This window comes from Mauremys mutica, unplaced genomic scaffold, assembly GCF_020497125.1.
Source record: "Mauremys mutica isolate MM-2020 ecotype Southern unplaced genomic scaffold, ASM2049712v1 Super-Scaffold_100100, whole genome shotgun sequence".
Taxonomy (NCBI): Eukaryota; Metazoa; Chordata; order Testudines; family Geoemydidae; genus Mauremys; species Mauremys mutica.
The window spans coordinates 462,598-480,450 of NW_025423267.1; the positions used below are offsets into that span (position 1 = coordinate 462,598).

A 17,853-nucleotide genomic window follows, 5' to 3' on the forward strand; every position below is an offset into this window, starting at 1 on the left:
GAGCTCCCAGCAGCCATGGGTGGCCGGGGAGCCCCCACAGCCCCACCCCACTGCCTATGGACCCTGCAGCTCCTACGAGTGGACCCCAGAGCTCCCAGCCACTGCGGATGGACCCAGGGTTTCCCAACAGGCCTTGATGGCGGGAGGACCCTGCATAACATAAGAACATAAGAACATAAGAAAGGCCGTACCGGGTCAGACCAAAGGTCCATCTAGCCCAGTATCTGTCTACCGACAGTGGCCAATGCCAGGTGCCCCTGAGGGAGTGAACCTAACAGGCAATGATCAAGTGATCTCTCTCCTGCCATCCATCTCCATCCTCTGACGAACAGAGGCTAGGGACACCATTCTTACCCATCCTGGCTAATAGCCATTTATGGACTTAGCCACCATGAATTTATCCAGTCCCCTTTTAAACATTGTTATAGTTCTAGCCTTCACAACCTCCTCAGGTAAGGAGTTCCACAAGTTGACTGTGCGCTGCGTGAAGAAGAACTTCCTTTTATTTGTTTTAAACCTGCTGCCTATTAATTTCATTTGGTGACCCCTAGTTCTTGTATTATGGGAATAAGTAAATAACTTTTCCTTATCCACTTTCTCAACATCACTTATGATTTTATATACCTCTATCATGTCCCCCCTTAGTCTCCTCTTTTCCAAACTGAAGAGTCCTAGCCTCTTTAATCTTTTCTCATATGGGACCCTCTCTAAACCCCTAATCATTTTAGTTGCTCTTTTCTGAAACTTTTCTAGTGCTAGAATATCTTTTTTGAGGTGAGGAGACCACATCTGTACACAGTATTCAAGATGTGGGCGTACCATGGATTTATATAAGGGCAATAATATATTCTCAGTCTTATTCTCTATCCCCTTTTTAATGATTCCTAACATCCTGTTTGCTTTTTTGACCGCCTCTGCACACTGCGTGGACATCTTCAGAGAACTATCCACGATAACTCCAAGATCTTTTTCCTGACTCGTTGTAGCTAAATTAGCCCCCATCATGTTGTATGTATAGTTGGGGTTATTTTTTCCAATGTGCATTACTTTACATTTATCCACATTAAATTTCATTTGCCATTTTGTTGCCCAATCACTTAGTTTTGTGAGATCTTTTTGAAGTTCTTCACAATCTGCTTTGGTCTTAACTATCTTGAGTAGTTTAGTGTCATCTGCAAACTTTGCCACCTCACTGTTTACCCCTTTCTCCAGATCATTTATGAATAAATTGAATAGGATTGGTCCTAGGACTGACCCTTGGGGAACACCACTAGTTACCCCTCTCCATTCTGAGAATTTACCATTAATTCCTACCCTTTGTTCCCTGTCCTTTAACCAGTTCTCAATCCATGAAAGGACCTTTCCTTTTATCCCATGACAGCTTAATTTACGTAAGAGCCTTTGGTGAGGGACCTTGTCAAAGGCTTTCTGGAAATCTAAGTACACTATGTCCACCGGATCCCCCTTGTCCACATGTTTGTTGACCCCTTCAAAGAACTCTAATAGATTAGTAAGACACGATTTCCCTTTACAGAAACCATGTTGACTATTGCTCAAGAGTTTATGTTTTTCTATGTGTCTGACAATTTTATTCTTTACTATTGTTTCAACTAATTTGCCCGGTACCGACGTTAGACTTACCGGTCTGTAATTGCCAGGATCACCCCTAGAGCCCTTTTTAAATATTGGCGTTACATTAGCTAACTTCCAGTCATTGGGTACCGAAGCCGATTTAAAGGACAGGTTACAAACCTTGGTTAATAGTTCCGCAACTTCACATTTGAGTTCTTTCAGAACTCTTGGGTGAATGCCATCTGGTCCCGATGACTTGTTAATGTTGAGTTTATCAATTAATTCCAAAACCTCCTCTAGTGACACTTCAATCTGTGACAGTTCCTCAGATTTGTCACCTACAAAAGCCAGCTCAGGTCTGGGAATCTCCCTAACATCCTCAGCCGTGAAGACTGAAGCAAAGAATCCATTTAGTTTCTCCGCAATTACTGCAGCCCCACGTCATTGCTCACAGACCCTGCAGCGCCGAAGCCCCGGGAGCTCCCGGCCGCCCCAGGCAGGAGAGGAGCCCCCAGCGCTCAGACACCGCAGGCAGAGCCGGGAGCTCCCAGTCACCGGGGCGGGGGGGTGAGGAGAAGCCGCAGCCCCCGGCCATTGCAGGTGGCCCTGTAGCTCCCAGCCGCCGCGGGCGGACGCCAGAGCCCCCAGCTGCCATCGGGACCCCGCGGCCGCCCCGGGCAGGACCCGTCACCCCGCGACCGGCAGAAAACAGCCGCGCCCGGAAGCGCCTCACGCCCTGTGACCCCCCCGGTGCTGCGGCTTCTCGCCAGGCGGGAGGCGGCGCCGCTGCTGCGGTCTCAGTTCCTCCGCCCGGCAGCGGGACCCGCCCCGCGTGGCCTCGCGCCGCTTCTCGCGGGCGGCGCTGAGCTCTGAGCGCACAAGGCCCTGGCGGCTCCGCCCCGCAGCGCTGTCAGACAACGTCACCAATGGGAGATGAGCCTGTCAGAAACGTCAGGTGGGGAGGGCCCAATGGGAGACCAGCTTTCAGAGACCCGCCCCATGCGAGGGCCAATGGGTGATTAGCTGTCAAAAAACACTAGGCAGGCTGGCACTAGCCAACCAGGAACTGCCCCTCATTTCAAGCCCCCAAACAGCCCCCCCACCCCCCACCTGTCCTATGCCCCACAGCAGCAACCAGCACCAGGTGGCTCATGTCACACCCCACAGCAACCCCCAAAGCACAGTCTCAATTCCCCTCCCCTACCACTGCTCTTCATTAGATAACGAGAACCTCACCCGGACACCAAAACAGAAAGGAGACACTTTCTGCTTCCTACAACCAAGCTTCTCCCGCAGCCCCTTCCCCATGTCTGGCCACACGCTCCCAGCTCAGGGTGACCACACACCCCATCGGGGCAGGCTCTGCTCAGCCCGGCTCCCCACAGCCTGCACTAAACATGTGGGTCCCAACCCCAAAACTTACTCATATTTTACCCCAATGGCCCCAAACTGCCGCTTTTAATATGCAAATAAGGTACTGCCACACTCAGGCCACACCCGAGCTCTGCCGTGGAGCCACCCAGCAGAGAACCAGGTGATATTTAAATTAGCCAGGACGTCGCTCAGTCATTTCCCTCTGCTCCCAACAGGTGGCGCCGGAGAGCTCCGAGCTCGCTCAATTCCCTTTCTCGCATCGGCTTCAGCCCCCGGGTTACAAACGCACCAACCGGGCAGCAGGAGTGTGGGGCTGCTCCAGGGTGACCAGATGTCCCATGTTTAAAGGGACAGGCCGGTCTGGGAGGACTTTTTCTTATATAGGAGCCTATTACCCCCCCACCCCCGTCCCGTTTTCCACAGTTTCTTCAAGGTCACACTATGAGGCTGCTCTGCGGGGACGGACTTGCACACTTGCGAGCCATCAGCCGGATCTGCATGCCTGGGAAGCTGCGTCCCTCCAGAGGCGCTTGGGAAGCCAAAGGGGCCGTGGGTGAGTTTGTGATGAGGTGAGTGTGAAGTGTGGAAGGGGGAGGGTGTCAAGAGGAGGTTTTGAGAGGAAGAAAGGTGCTGCTGAGCTGGTAGGTGAGGGCAAGGTCCCAGGCGGGTGTTGTGTGAGGAGCTGTGTAGGTCCGAAAAGGCGTCCTGCTGGGCAAGGGCAGGTGAGGAGGGCCAGGGCTTTTCCCAGGGCTGTTGCTGCGGCCAAAGCCTTTGGGAAGCAGAAGAGGGCCAGGGGTGTTGTTGCCTGCTGGGGCCCATGCGACGGTGTAGGTGTACACTGACCAAGGCTGGTCTGTGGGAGCTGGGTCCACTCACTGTGCCCCTTTCCTCATTAGTATAGTGGTGAGTATCCCCGCTTGTCACGCGGGAGACCGGGGTTCGATTCCCTGATGGGGAGGGTGATCCCTTTTGAAGGGGGGACAAAGAAATCCCTGGCCTGCCCACCCCATGCCTTGCATTCTCCTTCTACGGCCACTTCCCTTCGCACCCCGCACTGATGACTTTCACCTCCAGAGAGACAATTACCTCGCAAGGACACGCTCGCCCTAGCCAAAGCCTCCCCCGGGGCCTGCACGTGGGGGCACGTTTCAGAGCGGCAAAGGGAAATAGGCTGGCCAGGGGCATGAGGACAATGGCCCAGACAAACGGGGAGGGACTTGGTCCAGGGGTGGAGGAAGACAGAAAAAGGGACAGGCATGGGATTGGCTTCCTGTCTTTTTTCCTTTGCTCAGCATTTGACCTGTGACTGTAATGGGGAGACTTGAGAAAGACCTGTGGCTGCCGGCGAGGTAGGTGGCCGCCCCGAGAGTGCAGAGCTGAGCATTTTGCGCTGGGCTGCTGCCAATCCCTGGCCGTGATCGTACAGTGGTTAGTACTCTGCGCCGTGGCCGCAGCAACCTCGGTTCGAATCTGGGTCACGGCATTGCTTTTTGGTGGGGAGGGGCTATCCTGCAGCACGCCTCGTGGTTTTTCCATCCTGGTGTTACAGAGATAGTGTACTTTCTTTCTTTCTTTTAATAAAATCCTTTTCTTTTTAGAACCTGATTGATTTCTTCCCTTGTTTGGATTTTCAGGGGAAGTGGAGGGGGAAAAGTGAATCCCTCTTTGTTTGATTCAAGGAGTTTGAATCAAGGTATCTTTCCCAACAACTAGGAGAGGGGGAAGAAGGTGGGGGAATGGTTTATTTCCCTTAGGGTTACGAGTCAAGGAGTTTGGATCTGTGTTCCCCAGGGAAGGTTTGGGGGAACAGGGCGTGTGCTAGACACTGGAACTTCTAGAGGGTGGCAGCTTTACCAGATCTAAACTAGGATTTAAGTTGAGAGGGGCCCATGCAGGTCCCCATCTTGTGGATGCTAAAGTTCGAAGTGGGGAATAAACATATGACGGGGCGATGCCCGCATTCTCCCAGCCTGTCGACTAAGGGCTCCTGATGAGCGTGGTGGACGGGAAATTAAGCCATCTGACTTTTGGCCTTGCTGCCCGTAGCGGTCAGGCCGAAAAATCAAAAGCCATCCTCCCCAGGCCCACAGCCACCCAGGGGCTCCTCTGCACCATCTTGCCTCCACGAGTGCCGCACTCTGACCAGCTGAACCAGGCAAGCCACGGGAAACTTCTCAAGGTCTTCCCCTGGTGTGGGCTTGGATGCGAAAAGCACCTGGCCGTTCATCAGCTGTTGCAAGAAGTGTGCAGAGTAGGAGTAGCGATGGGGCTGTAGCTTTCCACAGCATCTCAATTTGGGCAGCTTTCCATTCCCCTTTTCTGTGTAAGGTCCCTCCCATGGGTTTCACGTGCGGAGCTGTACGACTCTGGCAGGGTGGCCATTTAGAAATCTTTTCCTTGCTTTTCTTTTTCGCCTGGCCCCAGCGTTAGGACCGTCTGGGTGTTTCAGTGTGTGTGTTTTCCCATTTGGAGGCATTTGGAAGTTTGGAAGGGGAGCCGAAAGAGGAGTCTTTTTCACAAGCAAGTTGGCTTTCTGCACAGGTAGGGCCCTTGGCCGTAAAGCTTAGCTCCGTCAGTGCGTCTGCATGGGGTTCCTCCAGTGCCTCAAGAGCCCGTGCTAAACTCTCGGTGTGGACATTTGGCTTGCGTCAGTCAGAGTGCGGTGCCTGCGTCTTCCCAGGGCCGGCTCCCGTGAGGCGCGCATAACTTGGGAGGAAAGGGGTAGAAGAGAAAGCAAGTGAAGCTGACTTCGAGTGGTGGTGCCCCTGGGCGGAGTGGTCCTCCTGCTCCTTCCTGTCGGAGGGGTGGGCTTGGGGGGTCTGGCTGTGGGCGGTGGGAGGATGGTGTCCAGGGAAGTCCCAAAGGTCACCCTGCGCCGGCGGAGTGTGAAGCCTCTCCCCTAGGTTGGGGTGCCGAGTATTAAGCCTTCCTCTGTGGCTTGGGCTGGGGAGCGTGATCCGGCGTCGGGTACATTTGGGTGGAGCTGGCGGCCGGCAAGAATTCGGGCCATCAGGTCAACCCTCTGTGGACACTGGGGGCGAGCCGGCAGGCCTGCAATTTTGGCTTCGCGGGCGGGCAGCTCAAGCCTGGCCTCCTATGAGCCTGGAAGGCAGCCGGCCGGGCTCACCCGTCTCCAAGTTCCTTTCAGGCAGCAGGTGGAGCGAGGAGCCCAGGGAGGGGAGCCCAAGGAAGTGTCAGGAGCTTGGTCCTGCCCAGCGCCTGCGCCCAGCAGGGCACTTGCCAGCTCCAGGCCCACCTGGTTTTGGCCTCTGCCACCCCTAGCAGTCAGCCAAAAGAGCAGAAGCCACCCTCTCCCTCCCGGAGTGGCCAGCATGAGGCTTGAACCCATGACCTTGGCGTTATTAGCACCACGCTTTAACCAACTGAGCTAGCCGGCCAATGGCAAGGCATGCCTTGCCTGACCCTTTTGGAAGGAGTCACTGGCTGGCGCGGGGAATGATGAGGCCTCCGTTATCGAATGGATGGATCGAGACACCACCTGCCAAGGTAGGGGAATTAGCTCAAGTGGTAGAGCGCTCGCTTTGCATGCGAGAGGCAGTGGGATCAATGCCCGCATTCTCCAGCGGCAAGGCAGCCCCAGGACCTTCTCTTGCCTTTCTTTTAGAAGCCATGGACAGTCAGCCAGCTCAGCTCCTCCAGTGGCCTCCATCCCTCTCCCCGCTTGGCCTCCCAGAAAGCCAGCCCTTGCGGAGCACAAAGCTCTTCCTCCCCGGCCCTTCTCCCCCTTGCGCTGACTGGGATGCTGGAGACAGCTGGGGGAAGTTAGCTCAAATGGAAGAGCATGGGAGAAGTAGTCAGACCCATACACACATTCTCCAGCCTGCTCTGCTCTGCTTTGCTCTGCTGGGCTGGGCTCTAGTGGGGGACCTGCACCTTTCTTTCTGAGCTCTCACTGGAGCACAATCCCTTTCCTCCTCCCTCCCTGCTAGTCTACGCCAAGCTCATTGGCCGGGAGGGAGAGCCACTCAAATACACAATTACTCACATCCCAGGGGTCCCTGAAGGGAATGAGGAGATGGGCGGGGTGGCACGCGATACCAGCTCAGCTGAGACCGTGAGACCTCGCAGCCTCCCTATCTCAGGCAGCATGGCAGCCGTGGAGCAGAGCAGAGCACGCAGACAGCTTGGAGACAGCCAAAGCGGGGAAGGGCTGCGTTGGTCTGGAAGAGGGAGTCGGTGGCTGTCTATCCTGGCGGAGGCAGGGTCGCTTTGCTGTATGCTGGGCCAGGGGCCAGGGAGTCTGCTAGAGTTGCTGAGCTGGGCCTGCTCCGGGCTTTGCTTGGGTTAGAGGAAAGTGGTGAAGATAGGAACGGCCCTCCTGGGTGAGACCGATGGTCCAGCTAGGCCACTATCCCGTCTTCTGACAGTAACCGATGCCAGGCGCTTCAGAGGCAATGGCCAGAGCAGGCAATCGTCATTGATCTATCCCTGTGTTGTCTTCTGAAGTTTGGTGCTTGTTTCAGGGGCTAACTCTCAGCCCAGACACACTCCAGGGAGGGAGCGTTGGTGTTTGTGCCGAGGAGCGTGGCTGGGACTCGGACCCCCTTCCCCAGCTCTGGGTAGCGCCCCGCCCCCATTTCAGGCTGTGTTCTGCTTAAGGCCACAGAGCTCTTGCCTTTTTTTGCCCGGTGCCTGAGAGTCAGGCCAGCTGCAGGGAATTAGCTCAAGCGGCAGAGCGCTCGCTTTGCATGCGAGAGGTAGTGGGGGGCGATGCCCGCATTCTCCGAGCCTGTCGACTAAGGGCTCCTGATGAGCGTGGTGGACGGGAGAGTCGGCCATCTGACTTTTGGCCTTGCTGCCCGTAGCAGTCAAGCCGAAAAATCAAAAGCCATCCTCCCGAGGCCCACAGCCACCCAGGGGCTCCTCTGCACCATCTTGCATGAGCCGGTGGAAGTGGAGCCTGGAACTGAGCTGATGCGCTGAGGGTTATTTGCACTGTGCGCTTCACATGGAGGTGAAAACACGGGGCACAGATCTTTGAGCACAACCCTCATCCTGAGGAATGGTGGCGGGGGGGGGCTGCATAAAGAGAGACCGGCTCTCCCTGGCGGGGCTGCAGTGGCTCTTCACAGGGGCAGTCCCACGGCCAATTGGTACCAGAGTTTTGCCTGCCTCCTTTCGTGGGCTGACCTGGCTCCTCTCTCTTTAGGGAGACTGGTGACCCCAAACTTTCCAGAAACCATCATAGCGAGGCCAACCTGAGCACAGACACCTGCTCAGCACCCCGGTTTGCAGCCCTGAACCCTGGCAATCAGCTACGCCCAGCTGCCCACCCAACAAGTGTTACACGCAGGAGCCTTGATGCCCCGTGTGTTCAGGTCCTTCCCAGCGCCAGCTTTAAACTCCGCTGCTCAGTTCTAAGCTTTGGCCACACGGGGGCAGCCTGGAGCTCAGCCAACGCCTCCCGGTGCTGGTTGCATTTCCCGCTCCTCCTGGCAGGTTCACAACCCGCAGGCAGATCTCTGAATCGGAGCCGAACCGTTCCCCAAATCCAGTGCTTTAGCAGCAGCTTTGCTAGGACAGCGCTGACGTCCCCAAGTAACGTAAGAGCCAGAGCGCTGTGTCCAGGATCTTCTCTTGGGCCCCTCACCGTGGTGTCTGTCAGGCGCAAGGAGAAACCAGGGAAATGTTTTCATGGCGTTTAAGGGCAGAAGGGGCCATTAGCTCAGCTAGTCTGACCCCCGAATAACACAGAATTACACCATGACACGTATTGATCCCACAGACCTTAGACAGATCAAAGCGTTTCAGCCCTCAGGAAGGAGGCTAAACTGGGTGCCAGAGGCAGCGAACAAGGGGCCCCCAAGGCAATGGCAGGGAGCTGACGCGGTGAAATATGCCCAGATGATCCCAGCAGGCGACCCACCCCCATGCTACAGAGGTGGGAGTCCCTGTTCCTCCTGCCCTTAAGAATCTCTGGTGGTAAGTGGGTCCCCCCAGTTCCCCAGATAAGAATCCTCCATGTGGTTTCCCTGGCTTCACCTCCAGATAAGAACATTGTGTGGAGGGGGCGGGAGGCAGGTTGTCTGGCAGATATGTAAAGGGGGACTGTGTCTCCCTGTCTGGCCCAGGCTCCTTGGAGGAAGTGATCTCAGTGTGTCTGGCTGTCTCCATTCCTCCCACCCATAAGAATCCCTGGTGTGTGGGTGCACCCTAGACCATTAAGGATCTCTGGGGGGTGGGTGTCTCTCTCCCCTAGTCAGGATCTCTGGGGCGTGCCTGTATAAAAAGAGACTTTGACTCACCCAGGCTGGGCTGCCATCATGGAACAGACCAGGTCCTTCTGTGGAGGGTTTACGTTCCTTCAAGGCCGTAATCTCAGTGTGTGTGGGTGTCCCTGTCCCTTCAACCCTTAACAATCCCCGGTGCGTGGGTGCGCCGGGCCCCATTACAATCCCCTCTGTCTTACTCCCCATGAGGGATCTGGTGGATGTCGGTGTTCCCCATGTTACTGGGGGTGTCTGGTGCCCCTGTCCCTCCTGGTTAATAGTGGAGTGTGTGGGTGACCCCCCGCCCGTTAAGGATCCGTGTTGTGTGGATGCCCCCGTTCTTCTCATTAAGAATGGTGCAACGGAGCATAAGGGTGTGTCCCCCACCCCATGAACTAGCTCCCGTGTGTGGTTCCCCTGACCCCATCCAGGGTCTGTGGTGTGTGGGTGTCGCTGTTTCTATTTTCAAGATCTGTGTTGCAGGGGGCGTCCCTCCCCCCAAGTCAGAATCCCCATCCTGTGGGTGCTCCCATCCCCCCAGCCAGGCTCTGCGGGGTAGGGGTGTCTATGCATCCGAAGAAGTGAGCTGCAGCTCACGAAAGCTCATGCTAAAATAAATTTGTTAGTCTTTAAGGTGCCACAAGTACTCCTGTTCTTTTTGCGGATACAGACTAACACGGCTGCTACTCTGAAACCTGTAAAAAGAGACCGTGTCTCACTGTCTTGCCCAGGCTACGCGGCAGGGGCTATTCACAGGTGCGATCCCACTACTGATCAGCACAGGAGTTTTGACCTGCTCCGTTTCCAACCTGGGCCGGTTCACCCCTCTTTAGGCAACCTGGGGACCCCAAGCTTCCCCGGGATCACCATATTGATGCTGAACTTAGTGCGGACACCTGATCAGCACAGCCCCTTACAGCCCAGAACTCCTGAGCTCAAGCAATCCGCCAGCCTCAGCCTCCCCAGGAGCTGGGATGACAGGCACCAGCCACAGAGCCCAGCTTGTTTTGTGGCCTGGCAGCTGGAGCTTTAAACTCTGCTTGTGAGCTCTGTGCCTTGGCCAGACGGGGACAGCCTGGGACTGGGAAATGCTCCTGCTTCCCCCGCCCCCGTCTCATGTCGAGCTGCAGGTGCCGCTGTCCTGCCAGGTAAGATCCCGGCTGTTTCGGTGCCCCCTTCCCCCGCCCAGGTGTCCGGGTACCTCTGCCCCCCATACAGAATCCTGGCTGTGTGGGTGTCCGTCCCTCTGCAGAGGATCCCGGAGTGTGGATGCCCTTGTCCCCCCCCCACAACATCCTGGGTGTGTGGGTGCCACTCTCCCCCACAGTAGATCTCTGGTGGGTGGGTCCCCAGGGTGTGAGTGCTCCCATCCCCCGATACAGGCTGTGGGGGGGTATAACTGGCTCTCCCTGTAATGCCCAGGTGGTGCTACAGCAGCTGTTCACAGGAGCAGCGACCCCACTGTCAACCTGCAGCTTTAACCTGCTCCAGGGGTGACCTGCTTCACCCTCCTGTGGGAGCCCGGGGACCCCGAACTGCCCAGAATCACCTGATTGATGCCGAGCTTAGCACAGACACCGGCTCAGCCTGGCAGGGAGCTGCCCTGAGCCCTGACAATCAGCTTCCCTCAGCCTCCTGCTGCACAGCGAGGGTCCCACGCGAGAGGCTTCGTGCCCAGTTTGTTCAGGAGCGTCCCAGGCTCCAGCTGTAAACTCTGCTGGTCAGTTCTAGTCTTTGGCCACACGGGGGCGGCACTAACGGTCCCATCTAAACGCTGTTTGCGATCGACCCTTCGGATCACAGATTCTAACCCGCGGGCAGATCTCTGAGCGCAGCCAAATCCCTCCCCAAACTGAACATTGAAGCAGCAGCTCCCGTTGGAAAGATCAGGATTTTTGCCTTTAAAAATAAGGGAAATGTCTCCAGCGAGAGACTGAAGAAGCTCAATTGATTTCATTGACTCCATGAATGTTCCTCTGTGTCCCCCTAGGAGTCATGCCCCACATTTTGGGGACCACTGAACCCTACTCGCTAAGCAGGGGCTAGTGATGCCAAAGCCCAGGGAAAGGGAGAACAAGTGCGGGGCCCCCAGCACTGGAGCCATGTGAAGGGGCTGCAGGAGAGGGGCAATGGCTGGTGGCCCAGGGAGTTAAGGGCAAAGGGGGCACAGGAGGGGCAGGAGTTAGGGGTGAAGGAGGCGCAAGGGTTGGGAGTGCAGGAGCTAGCGGTAAAGGGGGAGTGGGGATCGTCCAGGGGCAATGGGGAAGTGCCAAAGTACAAGCTTTGCCCAGGGCACCATTTCCCCTAATGCTGGTCTGAGCAAACAATTGGAAATGACCCTTCAGTGAGACCAGAACCATAGTGTAGAAAAGCCCCTTTGCTAAGTGGTGGTGGCTGAGGGCTTAAAGAGCTGGGCTATGCTACCATAGGGGTCTTTCTGTGGAGGTTTGATTCTTGCCTGTTAGGCAAGGCTGGTGTGTGGTGTCTCCATGGCTGTACTTTCAGTGTCTGATCTGCCACAGGGAGCCATGTCTAGACATACTCAGAGGCTCTATGCCAGGGTTTCTCAAACTTCCTTTCACTACAACCCCTTTTTTGCAAAAAAAACCCCAAAACTTACTACATGGCCCTGGAAAGAGGGACCAAGCCCCTCCACACTGAGCACAGGCAGGGGAGACAAAGCCTGAGCCCTGCCCCAGTTAGGGGAGGGCAAAACCAGAGCTTAAGGGATTCAGCCCTGGGTGGTGGGGCTCAGACTTTTGGTTACAGCCCCAGGCACCAACAAGTCTAATGCCAGCCCTGGCGACCCCATTAAAACAGGGTTATGACCCACTTTGGGGTCCTGACTCACAGTTTGAGAACCACTGCTCTATGCTGATGGGAGAGAGTTTTCCTGTGGGTGCAGTTAATTCACTTCCCAAGAGGTGGCAGCGATGTCAGTGGGAGAAGCTATATCGGTGGGTGTGCAAGCTGTGGTGTTTGCCACATTTAAGAAGTTTAATCAAACCCCATTTTTAAAACCACCTGTGGTCTGGGAATGGCAAAGGAGCTCGATGAATCAGGGTTTGTCCTTCAAAGTCCTGGACATCACGATTCCATACTCCTGTTGTTATTGGGGATATTGCTCAGTGTTAGAGTGCTTAACTGCAGTTTTCACGTAGTCCTCAGTTCAAACCCCCGTGTTCTCTTATAACCTTCTTTCTTTTTTTTTAAAAAGTTAAACATTTTCATTTCCATTCTCCATTATGTTCAGGGGCTCCTCTATACAGGAGTGCTTGATATTAATGTAAACACTCAACATTTTGCTGTCCAAATGCATAAAAACCTAGCAAAGCTGTCCATCACAAAGGCCTTTTGCAGGACCTCAGACTATTGGTCAAAGGTGGTGGGGAGGTGGTGACCTCACAGAGAGATGCTGACATCAGCCAGGCAGGACAGGGGTGAGGGGCCAGGGAAACCTCAGAGACCCCTGTGGCTTTGCTTCAGCAAGTCTGCTTCTCCAGGTCTCTCTTTGAGGACTGAGAGAGCATTCGGGTTCACGGACGTGAGTGCCAGGAGGCAGCTTTTTCGAGTTTTCTCCTTCCCTTTTCCTGATTTTACTAGAAAACAGCCATCCCTGTTTAGAAGGTTGAAGCCTCCTCGAGGTTTGAAACCTGTTCAGTCTGATCCATCTGGTGACAGTTGAATTCTAGGCATGGAAAACACGAACTTAAGGAGGCAGAATTTTATTCCGCACCTGGGATTTTGTCCCTTAGAATCACTGAGGTCATTAGGGTTTGTCCTTTCTGTTTCACCTTTTCCTCCATCCATCCATCCCTCCCTCCTTTCTCTTTGTCTCTTGCTTCTTTTGTCCTTTCACCTGTTCCCCTCCCAACACCAGGAGCGGTGTGTGTGTGTGTGTGTGTGTATGTGTGTGTTGTGGGGCTGAAATAGTGCTCGGGCAATGATCCCCACCAGTGACCTGGGCCATCCTTTGGGCTCTCTGGTGAGAACCCTCAGCCTCCCGTCCTCAGTCTCTACCCTGATTGGCTGAGCAGGGGGTTATTGACAGGGAGGAGATTCAGGTCCTTGTTGTTCTCTTTTAAGACCAAGGAAATAAGTCATAACCACTTATATGTTTGACAAATTTTGCTGCTTTGCTGCATTAATGGTCTCTGAGCAGTTCATGATTCTCTCTAACATTGCAGTTCTCCTCAAATACTTGCTGAATAATTACTGTGAACTGTTGTTGGTCTGGAGCTCATCTGAGAGCACTTTATTCAGGTCATTCGGTGTTTGAAATTCACGATCTGATGGTTAGTTTCAAAATCAGGGCTCTTGGGTCCTATTCCCAACTCTGCCACTGGCTGGCTGTGTGACCTAAGACAAGTCAATTCTCCTTTCTCAGCCTCAGCTTCTCCCTCTCTCAAGTAGGGATAATGATGATCCGCTCCTACCTAGCTCAAGGTGGGTGGAGGATGGGGATCCATTGGAGAGTGTCACTAGGAGTATCAGAGGGGCCGTGTTAGTCTGGATTTGTAAAAGCAGCAAAGACTCCTGTGGCACCTGGCTAAGCACACAGAACAAACCCCAAATCCCCCCTGTGCTTTGGGAGCCAGGTTTGCTGTGGGAATCCTGTAGTTCAGATGACTTCACGCCTGGGCATTGGGATTATTTACCAGTTTCTCTGGCATTGGGGCAGTTTTGTGCTCACAGCTGTGATGGCCGAGTGGTTAAGGCGTTGGACTTGAAATCCAATAGGGTTCCCCTGCGCAGGTTCAAATCCTGCTCACAGCGAGGCCTGCGTTTTAGCCAGTCTCTCACCCGGGCAATACCTCTGTATAACCTGCTGAGACACTCTCAATTCTCTCCCCACCCCAAGTAAATTCTGCTTCTTTCATCGAGATCCCTGGGACACCCCCTCACACTGTGTTGTTGAGGGGTTGGGCAAACTCTCAGCACCTGAAGCCTCTGCCACTCACCTAGTGCCCCATAGATCAGCCATAGCCCTGGTTCTGCTCCTCTCTCTAGCATGTGAAAGGAGCTGAGTCAGCGACTCCATGGGAGCTACGGGGCTGCAGAACCAACAGAGAGAAAAAAAGGTGCTCAGTGCCCACTGGCAGCCAGCTCCCCCCCACCCACTACAGGCCTTGCTGACAAGCTCCTCACACTTGCCAGTGATCAGCTGTTCAGTGGGGTGCTGGGGGGGAGGGGGAGGAGCAGGGAGAGTGGGAGAGGGAAAGGAATGGGGCAGGAAGGTGCAGGGCGGGAAAAGGTGGGAGAGGGGTGGGGGCTTGGGGGAAGGGGGGGAGTGGGGGCAGGGCCTGGGGAGGAAAGGGGGGGATTTGTCCCATACCCTGGATCCCTCTAGGGCCAGCCCTGAAGGGAAGCACCGACTATCACAGTGACAATAAAACTGACCAGCCTTGCGGGGGAGGCTGAGGGAGATCCGCACTCACCAGGTCTCTTCTCTCCCCCACGGTGAGCCAGACACTGCTCTCTCCTGGCTCTCACTCTAGCAGCTGGACGCCAAGGAGCCATTTCCCCACAGGAAGTGCATCGAGTGCCCCTGTGGTGCTGGGGGGGCTGGTGCTGCTGCTGCCTGTGGGGCTGGCAGGGGGGCTGATGTCTGCACAGACTCTCAGCTGCCAGGCCGGAGGGGGCACTTGGGACCTTACCAGACTGGCGCAGTGAAGACGGGGGGTTGACAGAGCAATACAGACGCTCTCCAGAGCACGGAGCAGCAGCCGCCCATGCAGCCAGGCAATGAGCATTTCCCACAGCCTGGAGCCAAGGGGGAGGCGGCAGCTGCTGTTCCAGCTCCTCGGGGACACGCCCTGTCAGCCAACAGCCACTTCTTACTCCCCACAGCTAAGGGCGCCGGGTGCCTCCGGTGGGGGTGTGGAGCAGCCGTTCGTTTTCCTGTTCGCACTCCTCTGCGGTGTGAAAATCGGGGAGGGGAGGCAGAAGCCCCACTTCCCTCCCGAAATGACACCCAGTGGGGGAAGCCAGGACAACAGGGTGGGGCGGCAAGTGGTGGCCAGACTCTCACCGCCAGGGTCTAGTCTAGCTCAGGGTCCAGCTCAACTTCCTCCCCACGTCACTGGCCCCCAGTCCCCTTCCACCACCAGGTCAGCCCGGGCACTAGGGCAGGAACGGGGTGAGGCAGCAAGTCAAGCTGAGCAAGGCAGGCAAAAGCGAGTCTTGTCTTCATGGGCCGCTCACAATGACGTCCTTTTTGTGTGCAACTGCTGCAAAAACATCCCGGGCAGAGAAGCAATAGGACAAAATATCCCTACATAGCTGTTGAAGTAGCTCAGTTGGGAGAGCGTTAGACTGAAGATCTAAAGGTCTCTGGTTCAATCCCAGGGTTTGGCAGGTCTTTTCTTCCCTCCTTGTGCAGTGGTGGCTTGTTCTCTGGGAACACAGTTGTGTCTGCACCCAAGATGAGCAGGGCTGCCCTAGAGGACTTAGGGGGTCTGGAACAAAGCAATTTTGGGGGCCCCTTCCATTAAAAAAAAGGTGCAATACTGTATTCTCCTGGGGCCTGGGGCAAATTGCCCCACTTGCCTCCCCTCTGGGTGGCACTGAAGGTGAGTCTCTGATCTTGGGCTCTGCAGTAGGAAAACATAGAATGGGCTTCTGCCCCTAGTTGGCCCACCTGACCTTTAACAAGGAGAGATGGGAGCTGCCTTTCCCAATATGGCAGGAAGAGAGTGAGGCAGGGGGACCCTCAGGAATGGTGCCACAGGGGGTGCTGGGCAGTGACAGGCAGGGATTGGGGATGGAAGCTCCTCTGTGCAGCTGAGTGAGGGCAGTACCAGGGAAGGGGCGTCTGTGAAAGTGGGAAGGTGGAAGGGATTTGGGGGCCCAGGAGGTGGCACTTGATGTTCATTGCCTTGGAGCAGCTGGACTTGGCCATGGTGGGTGTTCAGGAAATGCACATTAACAACTCTAGGGTAGCTTGATGGGCAGAGGGTGATTGGAGGAAGGGCCTCCTGGCCAGGGAAGAATGATGGGGCTGGAGTCTTGTTCTTCACGTTGGCGGTGTGAGTACAGAAGGGGCTGGAGCTCCAACCAGGGAGGGCATTACTGGTGGGCTTTGTGCTCTGTGGCACTGGTTACTGCTATATTAGTGTGTATGGTCCCCAGTTAAGGCATGAGAGGGAAGATCAAAGGCTCCCTTCCTCTGGACTGCATGATGTTTGGTGTTGGGGGGGATTTTAATTGTGTCAGCCGGCCTGAGGCCCGCTGGTCCCGTTTTCCCAACCTTCAGAAGAAACATTTTTACAATGAGCACTACCTGGCGCAGGTCTGTAGTGAGGTAAGCTTAGAGGAGCTCACTCCAGCCACAGAGGGGGTTCACCTTTCTGCGGGGACAGACCAGGACTCGCATTGACCGGATTTATGCTTAGCTTTTGTGTCTTTAGCATGTTGCTTCTCTGATTCTTTCTTGGCCTGACTTGTTACACTTTGACACTTAACAGGCCAGAGTTTGTGCACCTTCCTATTATCCTCACTAGGATCTGATTTCCAAATTTTGAGGAATGACTTTTTGCCTCTAACAGCCTCCATTACTCTGCCATGAACCTAGAGTGGCGTTCTGCTGGTCCTCCTATTGTCGTTTCTGATTTAGGGCAAACGTTTCATCTGAGCCTCTAATTGCGGCAGTTTTAAACAGTCTGCATGCTGCTTGCAGGCACCTAACACTTGTGACAGCAGCTCCTTTTAATTCCGATCCAACCATCTATACTTATGCCAATAGGTTGACTTTAGGTCTTTAACTTTGAGCGGTAGCTGAGAAGATGGTAAATCGGGCAGAAACCCATTCGACAAACCTCTTTATTTCCTTGTTATTTCCTGACTTCTTCATTCATCGCCTTTTCCTTATTTCCTGGCTGAGGCGGCGGCCTGCCAGAGAGCTCCCTGGCACCTCTGGCTGCCTGGACTGAAGGCAAGAGGCAGGCCTGGGTGTGGTGAGGGCCTCCTGTCCCGTAATGAGGCCGCACTGCTTCCTGGTCCCTTTTTCCCACCCACACCGGCAGGCGGCTGCTGTGGGAGAACACGAGGGAGGCTCTCGGGATGCTAGGCAGCGCTGTGTGGCTGTCAGGGGAAAGAGCCTTCTTCTCTAAAGATGGCTGGCAGAAAGGTGGTGCTCAGCTCTGTAAGTGACCTGCCCAGTAGCCTCGCTGCCAGGGGATGCAGACATTTCTGTAAGGTGCAGAAAGAGGGTATTTGGCTTCCAAGTTAATATGAGAAATATGCATTTAGGAGATGGAATTTCCCTTCTTTCACAGGGCCCCAGTGGCCTAATGGACAAGGCAATGGCTTTCTAAGTCAGAGATTGTGGGTTCAAGTCCCATGTGGGGTGAAAAACTCCCTCTACATTGCAAGGAAACCTTGGCCTTATTTTCACCAAGGAAGCTGGGAGATGTTTGAACACAAAATACTGGATCTTGGGAAAAATCCCCCAGAAATGGCATCTTGACAAATGCTTTCTAAACCCATCAGTAGCAAACAGTTAATACTAGTGTTTGTCTGAGACTAGGAAGGGGAGTGTTTACTCTGACACCTCAGTGAGTGAAACAGAGGGAAAGAGCAAGGCTGTTCTGAAAGAGAATGGATCTGTCTGGAGACAAAGCAGCCCCTGAGAATGAGCAATGGTGTGAAAAGAAGGGGTTCAAATGGGTGTTAGATG

General features: G+C 54.8%; 3 non-coding genes across 3 annotated transcripts; 2 read left to right on the plus strand and 1 right to left on the minus strand.

Moving 5' to 3' along the window:
• The first annotated feature begins 3,832 nt into the window (after positions 1-3,832).
• On the plus strand, positions 3,833-3,904 carry TRNAD-GUC. The gene has a single exon. It is a non-coding gene; the product is annotated as a tRNA-Asp (tRNA).
• A 2,366-nt stretch (positions 3,905-6,270) lies between these two features.
• On the minus strand, positions 6,271-6,344 carry TRNAI-AAU. Its single transcript has one exon. It is a non-coding gene; the product is annotated as a tRNA-Ile (tRNA).
• Positions 6,345-13,870: 7,526 nt separating this feature from the next.
• TRNAS-UGA lies at positions 13,871-13,952 on the plus strand. The gene has a single exon. It is a non-coding gene; the product is annotated as a tRNA-Ser (tRNA).
• Positions 13,953-17,853: the final 3,901 nt, after the last annotated feature.